The following is a 13,423-nucleotide window of genomic DNA, read 5'->3' as shown; positions in this document are numbered from 1 at the left end:
AAATTGAGATGATTGCAAATGCACTAATAAGTACTTTTAGAGGAAATATTAACACAAATGATCTTTGAAATAAGTATTTGAAGTCTACAACTTTATAAAATATTTGGCGAGTGATTTGAACAGCAGCTCAGCTCATGTGACGTAACATCACATGTTTCTTTTGATCCATGGTGAAAACTCAGTGATGGTGTGCCCACTGCAATCACAACTGACGATTTAGTTGGGTTAACACAGGAACAGGTAAGGGTCGTGTGATGTGCAGCTCCATGTCCAAGTATGACATTTGAACGCTGTGCTCCGAAACACTTGTGTCTACACCAGTATCGTACTCTGCCGTCAGATCTTCCACAGGTCACTACCTATCCTGGACTACACAATGATGGACACTGCGACCTCTACGATTTGTGATGAGACGTGGTCATACAATACCAACGTCAGCCTACTCATTGTTTCACCATCCTTCAACCAATTTCCATAGTTGTTCAATACGGTAGTACGGCAACAGGCGAACGGATTCGAGAGATTCTCGTTTGCAGCCGTAGCGCAAAAACAATGTGCCCTTTGTCAAAACACTTTATTCAATGGATTTCAGCATTTGCGGCCGGTATCTTCCCTATAATGACTGTCAATCCGTCTCTCTTCCGATTACATTCTTTCCTTACTGCGTCACAAGCCCGCAACATCACCAGGATCCATTCGATCTCGCTGTGAGACTGGTTATAATGTTTTGGCCCATCAGTGTACTCGACCAGTGTGATGAGGGAAGTCACATCAACATCAGTTGTAATATATTAATGGACTCGGGAGCGAAGATGTTGTGGATACGTTTCTATAAACAACAGAAAGCCTGGTCAGGTCGAGGGAACTCAGACTTGATCTCGAGCAGATCCAGCCGGACGCATCGCTCAGTCTACGGATGCTCTTCCTGAGATACAGCGATAGAACTGCGTAGCGTGATTTGTCCCACGTGGCCAGTCTCGAAGTTCGGTGAGGGTGAACGCTGGTCTCATTGGCGTGCTTGGCATCAGTGTCTAGCTGCGCTTCTCCATTTGCGCGGGTCTGTCCCCTTATTCGGGGACCGTTTTCCTGGATCAAATACCATCCTACAAGTTGGCGATGCTAGTAGTACGCTACTGGCCATTGAAATTGCTACACCAAGAAGAACTGCAGATGATAAACGGGTTTTTATTGGACAAATATACTATACTAGAACTGACATGTGATTACATTTTTACACAATTTGGGTGCACAGATCCTGAGAAATCACTACCCAGAACAGCCACCTCTGGCCGCAATAACAGCCTTGATACGTCTGGGCATTGAGTCAAACAGAGCTTGGATGGCGTGTACAGGTACAGCTGCCCATGCAGCTTCAACACGATACCACAGTTCATCAAGAGTAGTGACTGGCGTATTGTGACGTGCCAGGTGCTCGGCCATCATTGACCAGACGTTTTCAATTGGTGAAAGATCTGGAGAATGTGCTGGCCAGGGCAGCAGTCGAACATTTTCTGTATCCAGATAGGCCCGTACAGGACCTGAAACATACGGTTGTGCATTATCCTGCTGAAATGTAGGGTTTCGCAGGGAACGAATGAAGGGTAGTGCCACGGGTCGTAACAAATCTAAAATGTAACGTCCACTGTTTAAAGTACATTCAATGCAAACAAGAGGCGACCGAGACGTCTAACCAATGGCACCCCATACCGTCACGCCGGGTGATACGCCAGTATGGCGATGACGAATACACGCTTCCAATGTGCGTTAACTGGGATGTCGCCAAACACGGATGCGACCATCATGATGCTGTAAACAGAACCTGGATTCATCCGAAAAAATGACGTTTTGCCATTCGTGCACCCAGGTTCGTCGTTGAGTACACCATCGCAGGGGTTCCTGTCTATGATGCAGCGTCAAGGATAACCGCAGCCATGGTCTCCGAGCTGATGGTCCATGCTGCTGCAAACGTCGTCGAACTGTTCGTGCAGATTGTTGTTGTCTTGCAAACGTCCCCATCTGTTGACTCAGAGATCGAGACGTGGCTACACGATCCGTTACAGCCATGCAGATAAGATGCCTGTCATCTCTACTGCTGTTGATACGGGGCCGTTGGGATCCAGCACGGCGTTCCGTATTACCCTCCTAACCCACCGATTCCATAGTCTGCTAACACTCGTTGGATCTCGACCAACGCGAGCGGCAATGTGGCGATACGATAAACCGCAGTCGCGATAGGCTACAATCCGACCTATATCAAAGTCGGGAACGTGATGGTACGCATTTCTCCTCCTTACACGAGGCATCACAACAACATTTCAGCAGATAACGCCGGTCAACTGCTGTTTGTGTATGAGAAATCGGTTGGAAACTTTCCTCATGTCAGCACGTTTTAAGTGTCGCCACCGGCGCCAACCTTGTGTGGATGCTCTGAAAAGCTAATAATTTGCATATCACAGCATCTTCGTCCTGTCGGTTAAATTTCATCTTCGTGGTGTAGCAATTTTAATGGCCAGTAGTGTAGATACAAGCAAGGATCAATGTCTGATCGAAGGGTATCCAAGGTGCTGCAAAATCGCTTTAGTTGAAGATTTCAGGGCGTACTCCGTAGACGGCGAAGTCTTTTAAATATATTGAATTTATCCGAAAATGATGATTATAAGCAAAGGCCTGAGCGAGATGAGCAGGGGTAAGACACTGGACCCGCACTCGTCAGGAACGACGGTTCGCATCATCATAAGGTATCCATATTTAATTAACATAAACATGGTCCGTGGTAGTTTGTAGTGCGTTGTTTATTTAATCGTAGCTAATTTTGATTAAGCGTCAATGTAAATCTCATTTGTAAGACCTGTGTTTCATGTCATTTTGAAATTACTCTTAATTACGATTAAAAATTAGCCATGTTCTGTCATTTTAGGAAAAAATGCCCACTTTTTACTTATAAGTAAGAGTAATTTGAAAATGACCCGAAATACAGATTAACAAATGCGCTTGACAGTGACGTTTTGTCGAAATTAGATAATCGCACGATTAAATATACATCGCATTACAACGTACTACGGACCATGTTTGCGTTTATTAAGCATCTGGAGGCTGTCGATCCCCACAAATATAAAATTCTGATTTAAGTTTAGTATCCCTAAACCGCTTAGGTCAAGTCCCAGGAAGATTCGTTTGAAAGGCCGAGTGTAATATCCTCCCTCTTCCTTTCATAATTTGAGCTTGTGCTACGCATCTAATGACTCAAAAGGCCGCGAAACGTTAAACCCTGGCCTTACATCCTTTCATCTTGCAAGCAACGAGATCGTGTAGAACCACTGACTTTCCTTCTTAAAGCACATAAATTTTCATTGATTGCTGAGACTGTACAGATCAGCTTACTAGTAGCCTGCTTTGTTTGCTAAAACATTTTTATGGTACTAATAGTGGGGTAGAGAAACGTAACAAACATAAAGTTATCCTCATACATAGCCTAGCAACGAATTTGAATTTGAAACTACTTCAGACCTTGGGATCATCCCCGACCCTCAAGTGGTAAAATACGCATGCATTTTTCGGAAAAGCTAATAAGACACACCTACAATACTTTTAAAGTGTGAAAGAAACACAAATAAAGCACTTACACGATTGGTGCACGACTATCTGACCTTCCAGCATGTGGTTCAGGGCACAAAAAATGTATCATTAAATTGAAAAAATTTTCACTTCATAGCAAAACTACAGGCAGAATACTTTTGTAACATTTTGGAAAGTGGGAGAAGCACTATGAAAGTACTCACGCTACTTGCAGCATAACTGAGTGACGTACGACCACGTGGATGAGATGCAGAAAGTGTGAGCAAATTGAACAATTATATCAGCAGTTTATAATAAAACAATAAGCAGAACATTTCTGCGACATTATGAATAGTGAAAGAAGCACTATGATAGCACTTGCTCAACTGGCCGCGCATCTGTCTCATCTATGACGACGTGAATGCATACAAAAAGAAGGTATTAGAAAATCGAGAAGTTAAATTAGTGATTTATAGCAAAATAATAAGCAGAAAACTTCTGCAGCATTTAAGGATTGAAGAAAGTTCAATGAAATCACTTAATCGACTTCTGGCATTGTTAACTGAATTTATGTACGTGATTCAATACACAAATTCAACATTTAACTCGGCAGTTGATAGAAAAATAATCAGCAAAAATATATGCAGCCCCTGAGAGAAACGAAACTCGCGTTAAAGCATTTGGACAGTACCCTGAGAGATTGCAGAAGTCGTAGGAGCTTCTAACATATCAGACAAAACACACGTTCTGACGCTCCCCTCTCTCCGTCAGTTGGTTAACATCCGAAAGGTTTACATATGAACGATACCTCGCTAACTTCTCTACCCAAAGACTTGTCTGTGGAAACGCAGAGGCAAAGATAAACCACTGACAACGTTACTGAATATAGGTGTCCGCCACCTGTAACTGAGTGGTCAGCGCGACAGAATGTCTAACCTCAAGGGCCCGTGTTCGATTCCTGGCTAGGTCGGCGATTTTCTCCGCTCCGGGACTGGGTGTTGTGTTGTCTTCATCATCGTCAGTTCATCCCCATCGACGCAAAAGTTGCCGAAGTGGCGTCAAATCGAAAGATTTGAACCCGGCCAACGGTCTACACAACGGGAGGCCCTAGTCACACACCATTTACATTCACTGAATGTAGGTAAGAAAGGATGTCAACTTCCTTTACCATGTTAATAAACGAAGAAAAATGGAGGAACTCACCCTCAAGTCCACAAAATACTAGCTATTTTTCGAGTGTCTTAGATCATTCGTTTTTATTGTGTGTGGGATCTGTTTCAGGATAAAGTGATGAAAACTCTCAGAAAGCGGGTAGCCGTCAGTTGGTTTCCACTTACACTCTCTATACAATCGCCGAATCTGTTATTGGGTGCACGAGATAATTGTCCAAGACTCGTGCTAGGAGTGGTGCAAGTAAAGATGTGGACTGGTCGAATTTTGAAATGTAAAATGCTTTTCGCGACCTGGTAATTGCTTTGTGTTGTGTAATTAGTTAAGAATCTCTCGGACTTCTTTTGCAAATGATGCCAGGTCCAGGTAGTACAACAAGCGAAAAATGTACGAGGAGAATTTGTGGTAAAGTCATGACAATGGGAGATCGGTGCATGTCTATATGTTGCGTCACTCCCATAACAGGCTGCAAAATGAAATTGATAATACATTTGTAGTTAGGTCCATTGGCATAGAATCTTTGAACGTGTTTGCCAGTTGACTAGAAGTGTTCCTCAATAACAAGTCTCATAATTTCTGGATATATACACATGAGGCCAATATGGTGCCAAATCCCTCCACATAAAGTCCCACAACATTTTACTTTACTTGTCTGAAGATCTGAGTGTATGTAACTAAAGCGGATAATATTCACATGTAGCTGAGCACATAGCTTTTATGAAATTATGCACTTGCAAATTGCAAAATTAGTTTTCTTTATTACTTCATGAATAGTTTCGAGACAAACCTCGTTATCAAATCATCCACTAAGCTACGCAGTACGATCCATTACGTCAACCACATGACGATTAATTTCAGTTAGATGCATCTTGTAACTTAGTGCAGGACTGAACTTCATTCACCTAACTAGTTGAGTGAATTAAGTTGAGCGCTGCACTAATTTACAACATGTTTTTAACTGTAATAAATAGCTATCAGCCTGTCGTTTTGTATGTTACTGCATCGCTTATTTCATAATGAGGTTAGGCTCTAGATTAGTCATCAAGTAATAAAGAAATTAATATTGCAAATTCGAGGGTTCGCTGCAATTTCTTGTATATTTTGATAACCACGCCATGATACCTTCCACAATCCTGAAAATTAGTGGTATATATACATACCTATCTGACCATGCGATAGACAAAATACAAAACTGAGATAGTTGTAAACGTCTCACACGTGGTAGTGCCATACTTACTCAATAGTTGAGTGTTCACTGTTCTTCGAACTTCAGAGAGCAGAGTGAACTAATGTCACACGAAAATTACAACCGTGTTCTTAGAAAAGCAGGATACTCATAAAGCAGGATGTTATCGTAACTGTAAGGAATACATGATTTTGCTTTATTTGGCTGTACTCGTATGTCATAATAAAGAGCAGAATACATACATTCATTAAGCGCATGCTAGTAATCACCCTCAGGAGATATGCCGTTAACACCCTTATACTGACTCTAGTTCTGATAACTGCCTGAATTCAGAGAAGAAGAAGTCGACGAGTTTCTTCAAGTACGCCGTCTCAAGCTGAAGCCACACGTTCGTAATCAGATCTATTAAACTGCGGCGATGCTGACTGCTACATTTCACGCTCTGCTGCTAACAGTTGCAGATACTTTCTACCAAATTATGCTCGAGTGATTGCGTGAGGCAGCAGTGCCAGTACAGACACGATAGGGCACCTCAGCGTTCTTCAAACATGGAACGGAGGCGAGCGCCCTGTGCTGGGCACAGCTGTTGTCATGTCAGAACAGAGGAATTGAGTAAACAGCTCACTCATCCTGAGGTGTTGAAGAAAGGCAATAGTTGCTTGCCGAGAGTGTTCAGGTTGTGAGCGACGTGTGGCTGCTATTCTGTCGTTCTGCCCAACGGATTAATCTGAGATGTACCCTTCACCCTGTGGCTCCTGCAAGATGCAGTTTCCACGCCCACACTACTATAGAAGTCAGACAGACACTCCTAACGTTCTAAGGAGAAATGTCTGAAAAACTTTCAGCAATAAATATCTTCTGGAGTCGTCTGCTGTAAGGAAATGACACAAAAATTCACAAAATTTCTTACGTAACTAGTGGGATACTTGGGTACTGGAGTAGTGCTAGTTAGTGTAAGAAAAACATGAAACTAACGAAAATTATTATTTATTTTTGCAAAAATTCTGAGAAATCACAATGGCACTTTTAGTTATGAACTGAACACGTTATTTCCTGGCTCTTTTCGGAATGTGAAGTTACCTCTCAAGGATAGGATTCGCTAATGAAATTTCTATAGAAAGTTTAAGATCGTTATTGACTTGGCAGAAAGGCTAAGAGCCGCTCGTACTCAACTTGAATAATTATCCGTTAGAATGTTGCTAGGTACGGTCGAGGCTGTCGCGTGTGAAATGCAGTGAAGTGTACTGTTCTGGACGAAATATCAGGCTCACAAGAGCTGTAAAAAATGGTTCAAATGGCTCTGAGCACTATGGGACTTAACATCTGCGGTCATCAGTCCCCTAGAACCTAGAACTACTTAAACCTAACTAACCTAAGGACATCACACACATCCATGCCCGAGGCAGGATTCTAACCTGCGACCGTAGCGGTCACGCGGTTCCAGACTGAAGCACCTAGAACCGCACAGCCACAACGGCTGGGCAAGAGCTGTAGCGCACAATACGGTAAGCTGTGATGACTGCTGTCTGCGTCGCTCGCCGCTGACAAATAAGATAACTCTCGTTCTATCTGGATTGACCTTCGCCAATCAAACTCTCCCTATGCCTTGATGAAGTCAAGGACTCCTATTCGCCCCTAGTCTAACTATTCGCATGGTACACCGGTCAGATAACCAGTCGACCGCGATGCCAGTCAAAATTCAATCGCAGGCGTTTAACTATAACTCTGTCCATTCACACTGCGCAATAGGTTTGGTGGCCAACACTGTGCACAACGCTTAATCACAAGAACTCAATATAGAATTGCACTTCGATTTGCTCTCAACAGAGGTGCTCTCCCAGTGAAGTAATGAGGAGAGACTTGTTCCTCACTCTTTGAGTACACGTACGAGCGTGCACGCTCTCGTTACGTGTTCTCGCTCCAAGAGCGACAACGGAACGGCCTCTCTCCACGCCATATGTGAAGGGGTATATCTTTCGTTCTCTTCCATTACTCCTTCAGCTCAAGGCGTCAGAAATATAGTCTGCCAATCAGCATTGCTCTTCTAAAACGGGAGAGTGACGTTTCGTTTAAGGCGACCAATCCGGAAATCTGTAGTATCGGCGTTTGGCGTTTGCTGTCTCCCTGTGAAAATCTCTGAAACTGCGTGCTATGTGTAAAGAATGCGTAGGCTGGGCGCTCCCACACAATGTAGTGGAATTTGCTTTTAAGCCGAACACGGGGTCGTCCTTTTACTCGGGCAAACGCTGTCTGCTCTGAGCGGTCACCGGCCGACGTAGATGGGTTGGGACCGGCCTCCTGGCATGCGGTTGCCTCTCTCGAACTAAAAGCTCCCGTGATCATCGTGTCTGGAATGTATGTGTGTACGCCAGCCTCGAGTACTTCAACCAAGGTGCGCACTTGCGATTTATTAGCTATTTGTATATCGTTTACTTGAATTCATACAATATTGACTTTATCTTATCGAGATTCGGTTCGAATGAAGCGTCTTGATGTGCGGAATATGATTGTGAGGGCGGAATATGTAAGCAATGAAGGTCAGGAGACCACGACGTCTTACAAGGTTCACGATAGTCCGAATGAGTGGCCCAAGCCCTGGTACAAGGAACAAAGCCAAAACATCACAGAAACACCCATGGCCCAAACTACATTCAAATCGCCTACCGTCCTGTGTCTGGATCGTTCAGCCCATGGAAGTTGTGAGTAACGGCTCTCTGCGAAGTAGCTAACTCCAAATACTTTGCAATGTCAGCTCTGAAACTGGTGAAGATAGAGCTTTATTTGCTGACAGCAGCAGTATCTGTCTACAAGGAACTGCGAATCACTCGCTGCCATTTAACGCGACACAGACCAGAGACGAGTGTCATCTACATCTACTCGATACCCCTCCATACGGCGCGTAGCTGAGGGTAACCCGTATCCATTTCCTTTCCTGTTCCACTCGCAAACAGAGCGAGGGAAATAACCAATGTCTATATGCCTCCGTATGAGCTCTGACTTCTCGTATCCTATCTTCGTGCTCCTGCCGCGGAATGTACGTTCTTACCAGTATAGTCTTTCTGGAGTCAGCTTCAAATTCTGATACTCTACATTTTCTCAGTACTGTTCCCTGAATAGAACGTTGCATTCCCTCTAGCCCGCCCCTGAATTTCTTTGGTGTCTTCCTTTACTGTGACTAGGCAGGGATCCCAAATACTCTCATTGCTGTTCTCCCGGACAGATGAACCTCACTTTCCCAAGAATCTCCCAGTAAACCGACGTCGATCGATCGTCTTCTGCAGCACAGTCCTCACGTGCTCGGTCCATTTCATAACGCTTTGCAACATTATGGCCAGACATTTAAACGATTTGACCGTGTTGAGCAGGAGACTACTAATGCTGTATCCGAACATTGTGTGTCTGTTTTTCGTACTCATCCGCGATAACTTACATTATTCTACATTTAGAGCTAGCTGCCATTATTCAAACCAACCATAAATTTTATCTAAGTCATGCTGTATCCTTCCTACACTCACTCAACTTCGGCAACTTCTCGTACACCACAGTATCATCAGTAGAGAATCGGAGATTGCTGTCCACTCTATCCGCCAAATCATTTATGTATACAGAAAATTCTCCTGTCACACTTCTGTCGGGTATTCCTGAAAGTAACTTTGTCCCTGATGAACAGTCGCCGTCGAGGGCAACACATTTGTTTCTGTTACTTTAGAAGCCTTCGAGCCACACACTTGTCTGGGAAACTATTACATATCTGTGTACCTCCGTTAAGGAGGGATGTACACAAAAGCGGTCAAAATTGTCGAAAATTTTTATTGGATCCTCATTTATTGCATGGTACTGAAATTTTAATTTCTGCATATTACGTTCCAATCCCACTGTTAAGTGTGACAAAAATAATAGCTAACAAAAGCTTGCTAGGGGCCATGCTCCTTTGTTTTCTCCGATCCCTGATATTATTTATGCCTGCGGCGTTTTTTGCCAGTTTTATGCAGCCAACATGTGGAAGGAAAATTTTGGTGTTTAGCAAATCCAGAAATTCTACTAAAGTGTGTACATGGAAAAGCTGCTAATGAAAGTTACAACTCTCTGATACGAAAACTATGCCCCAAGAGAATATTCATTTTCACAACTGCTGATGAAGTCGCAGCGTAAGTAGCTGTATTTAGTTTTTAACTCTGCTATTCTTGTCAGACTGCTGTCTCTACAGAGGCTAGGATTTGATCTAGGATCTTTTACACTGTTGTGGAAGGAAATCGATAACAGAAGAACATCATGGAGCTGACATTACTTACATTTTGGCAACCTTCTGCACCTTTTCCTCACAAACCACTGACATTGTGATACGTAAATTGGGTAAGCAATTAGTACTAAAGTGAAACATACTGTAGAGGGAATTTTCATTTTCTACAATAGTAAGATATTTTTATAAGAGAAATGTCCTAATATTTGGTATAATTTTTTCAGAAAAAATTGAACTCTAAAAATGTCGCAAAAGAAGTCATCAGTACTCTCTTCGACAGATATTTGCAATAACAGTTTATCAATTTTTTTACAAAAATACATTACATTTCTTCTGACAGATCCTTCAGAAACAGAACATTTGTATACTCCTTGTTGAAAAAATTTGAATTTCCTGTGATTAAAAATGTACAACTTCAATAGGCTTGGAAAAGTATGTTTGTCTCCATGTAACATTGCTTAACAGCTGTGCCACATTTAGCTATATTGCCTTGAAAACTTTAGACGTTACTAGGATTCTTTTTTCAAAGTACTGGAAATTCGCATACATTCCCCCTTAAAAGTCTTCAGTGGCGGACCGTCTCGAATGCTTTTCAGAAATCTAGTTACAGTGAGAAGCCAAAATATTATGACCACTGCCTACTGTAAGGTTAGATGCCTCTTGGTGGCGTTGCGAGCACGTGACGCAGTAAGAAAAGTACGGAAGCTTAACAGAGAGGGATGGGGCACTATCCTATCGAAGATACCCGCTGCAAAAGGAGAAATCCACTCAGATCTGCGTCTTTGTCAAAGGGCAGATCATTATCACGCAGAGCATGTAAACGTGTATCTGTGAGCGGCGAAGTTGGTGGAATGTTCTCGAGCTACTGTCGTGAGCATCTACGGAAAGTGGTAGAAGGGCAGTATAAAAGTATCACTAGGCGCTAAGTGGTTGGACGTCCACGACTCTTCACAGTAGGTAGGATTGGGACGCTCGTCTGCTCTGTAAAGTAGGATAGAAGGAGACCTGTGGCACCTCTGGCGAAAGAGCACAATCCCGGTGGACGCGCATGTGTTCAGGACCAGACCATTCAGCGGACATTGTTGACGAAGGGTCTCCGCAGCAAACGACCCCTTTGTGTTCACGTTACTGCCTTGCCTACCAAATTCGCCTGCTGTAAATCTAGTGGTTCCCTTTCTGCGTCGCTGTCGGGCGCCATCACCACGTGAGCTAATAAGCGGCCAGTTACAGGAATTATATGACCCAACGACGTCGTCAGTTACGATTGTAGTGGACTCGGGATCATCGATATTGGACCCTGTATCACTCGAAACTTGTCGACTCGTGGGACGAATCAAGCTTTTGGTACACCAGGTCTGTGGTCGTCTCCACAAACGCCATCATCAGAGAAACAGCTGCTCGAAACGTGCGCCGCGCCACAGAGCAAGATGGTGGGAGCGGTATTATGCTGTGACAGACATTCCCCTGCGCTAACACGGGACCTGTAGTTGCATTCGAAGACACTCTGACAGCTGCGAACCACCTGCAGCCATTCTTGCTCGGTGTCTTTTCTGACGACAGTGCCATCTTTCATCAGCATACCTGCCCCGTCTCGAGGCCAAGAAAGTGCTATAGTGGTTCGAGGAGCATTATAGTGAAATCGTGTTAATGCCTTGTCCACCAAATTCGCCTGACGTGGTTGTCTTCTGAGCCGCTATCTGGCGCCATCACCGCGTACGCTAATAAGCGGTCAGTTATTTATAGGAAGTACGTGACTGGTGAAAGCTCCGCAAATCTAGCAACGAACTGCAGAATCGGTGATATGTTGTGATACAAAATTTGCCCAACAAACTATTGTGTGTGTGTGAAATCTTATGGGACTTAACTGCTAAGGTCATCAGTCCCTAAGCTTACACACTACTTTAGGGGGGTAGGAGGTCAAACGGGCCAACTTGGAGCAGGAGAGGCACCGCAGGACATTTTAATTTCCACTGTCTATACTTTTACCAGTAAATTCATAAAACTTTGTCAGCATGACAAGGAAGGATTCAGGATTCACGCCCGTAGCAGCGGAAGTTCAAAAACATAACAAAAGAATTTTTTTACATGTGAAATTTCATCATTTTTTCACTTACTATTGGTTGCCTTTGTTGCTATAGGTACACTTTTCTTCATAAGTAAGATAGACCGTTCGTTGAATTTTGCACAACATACAAACCATACTTACAGATGTCTGAAAATCTAGAATCTATTTAATTTATGAAAAAATGAATGAGCTGTTACGTTTTAAACTTTATGTTTAGATAAAAATCAAATTTTGTAGTTAATTATCTCAATTTTACCACAGTATTTAATAAATTTGGAAAATTCTAGAGTTTCGTACACCTGTAAGTATGGTTTGTATGCTGTGCAAAATTCATCAAAGAATCTCTCTTACTTGTGAAGAAAAATGTACCTATAGCAACAAATGCAGCCAACAGTAAGTGAAAAAATGATGAAATTTCATATCTAAAAAAATTTATTTTGTTATGTTTTTGCACTGCCACTGCTATGAGTGTGAATCCTGAAACCTTCCTGGTCATGTTGACAAAGTTTTATGAATTTATTTGTAAAAGTATAGATAGCTCCAAGTCGGCCCGTTTGACGTCGTGCCCCACTTAATCTAAATCATCCTAACGCCAAACAGCGCCTCAACAAACTACCAAGCACGTGGTCATAACGTTTTGGGTCGTTAGTGTGTATGGAATCTGCCCGTTACCCTTCATCCATAGTTCGCAGTATATCATATGAGAGAAGGCCATCTTGCCATCTACCGCGCACCAAAGCTAACGCTGTGCTCCTTTAAGCGGGTAAATAATAATTCTCGCGCGAGCTTATATGCCGCCTCAGACAGCCTCTTGACGGGCCATGTGTCAGCAGAACAGCAGGTGTAGTCCAGGTGTAGGACCCGGAAGCGGCTACCGGCTACAAGGCGACGTGGCCGGCGGCTTCCCCCTGCGGCGCCATTAACCGCGAACCTTATTTATTTTTTCGCAGACTGCCGCGGCGGCGCTCCGCGAGGTTTTGCGCTCATAAGGGAGCCCCCTAGGACGAGGGGCGCCCATTATACGCGCCGTAATAGAGTTTTATTGTGGGCGCGCGGGCCTCGGACATTAATAAACATTAACAGCCGGCGCGGGGTGTCTGGCGCACACAGCGCAGCACGCAGGGCCCGGACCGCCGGCCTGCCCTGAAAAAACAACGGGAGGTGCAGGCCGGGGGATGATGGATCGCGCGATCTGGCGCCGGGCGAT

Source organism: Schistocerca americana, chromosome 5 (assembly GCF_021461395.2).
Source record: "Schistocerca americana isolate TAMUIC-IGC-003095 chromosome 5, iqSchAmer2.1, whole genome shotgun sequence".
In the NCBI taxonomy this organism is placed as follows: Eukaryota; Metazoa; Arthropoda; class Insecta; order Orthoptera; family Acrididae; genus Schistocerca; species Schistocerca americana.
This window is presented reverse-complemented; position numbering follows the sequence as displayed.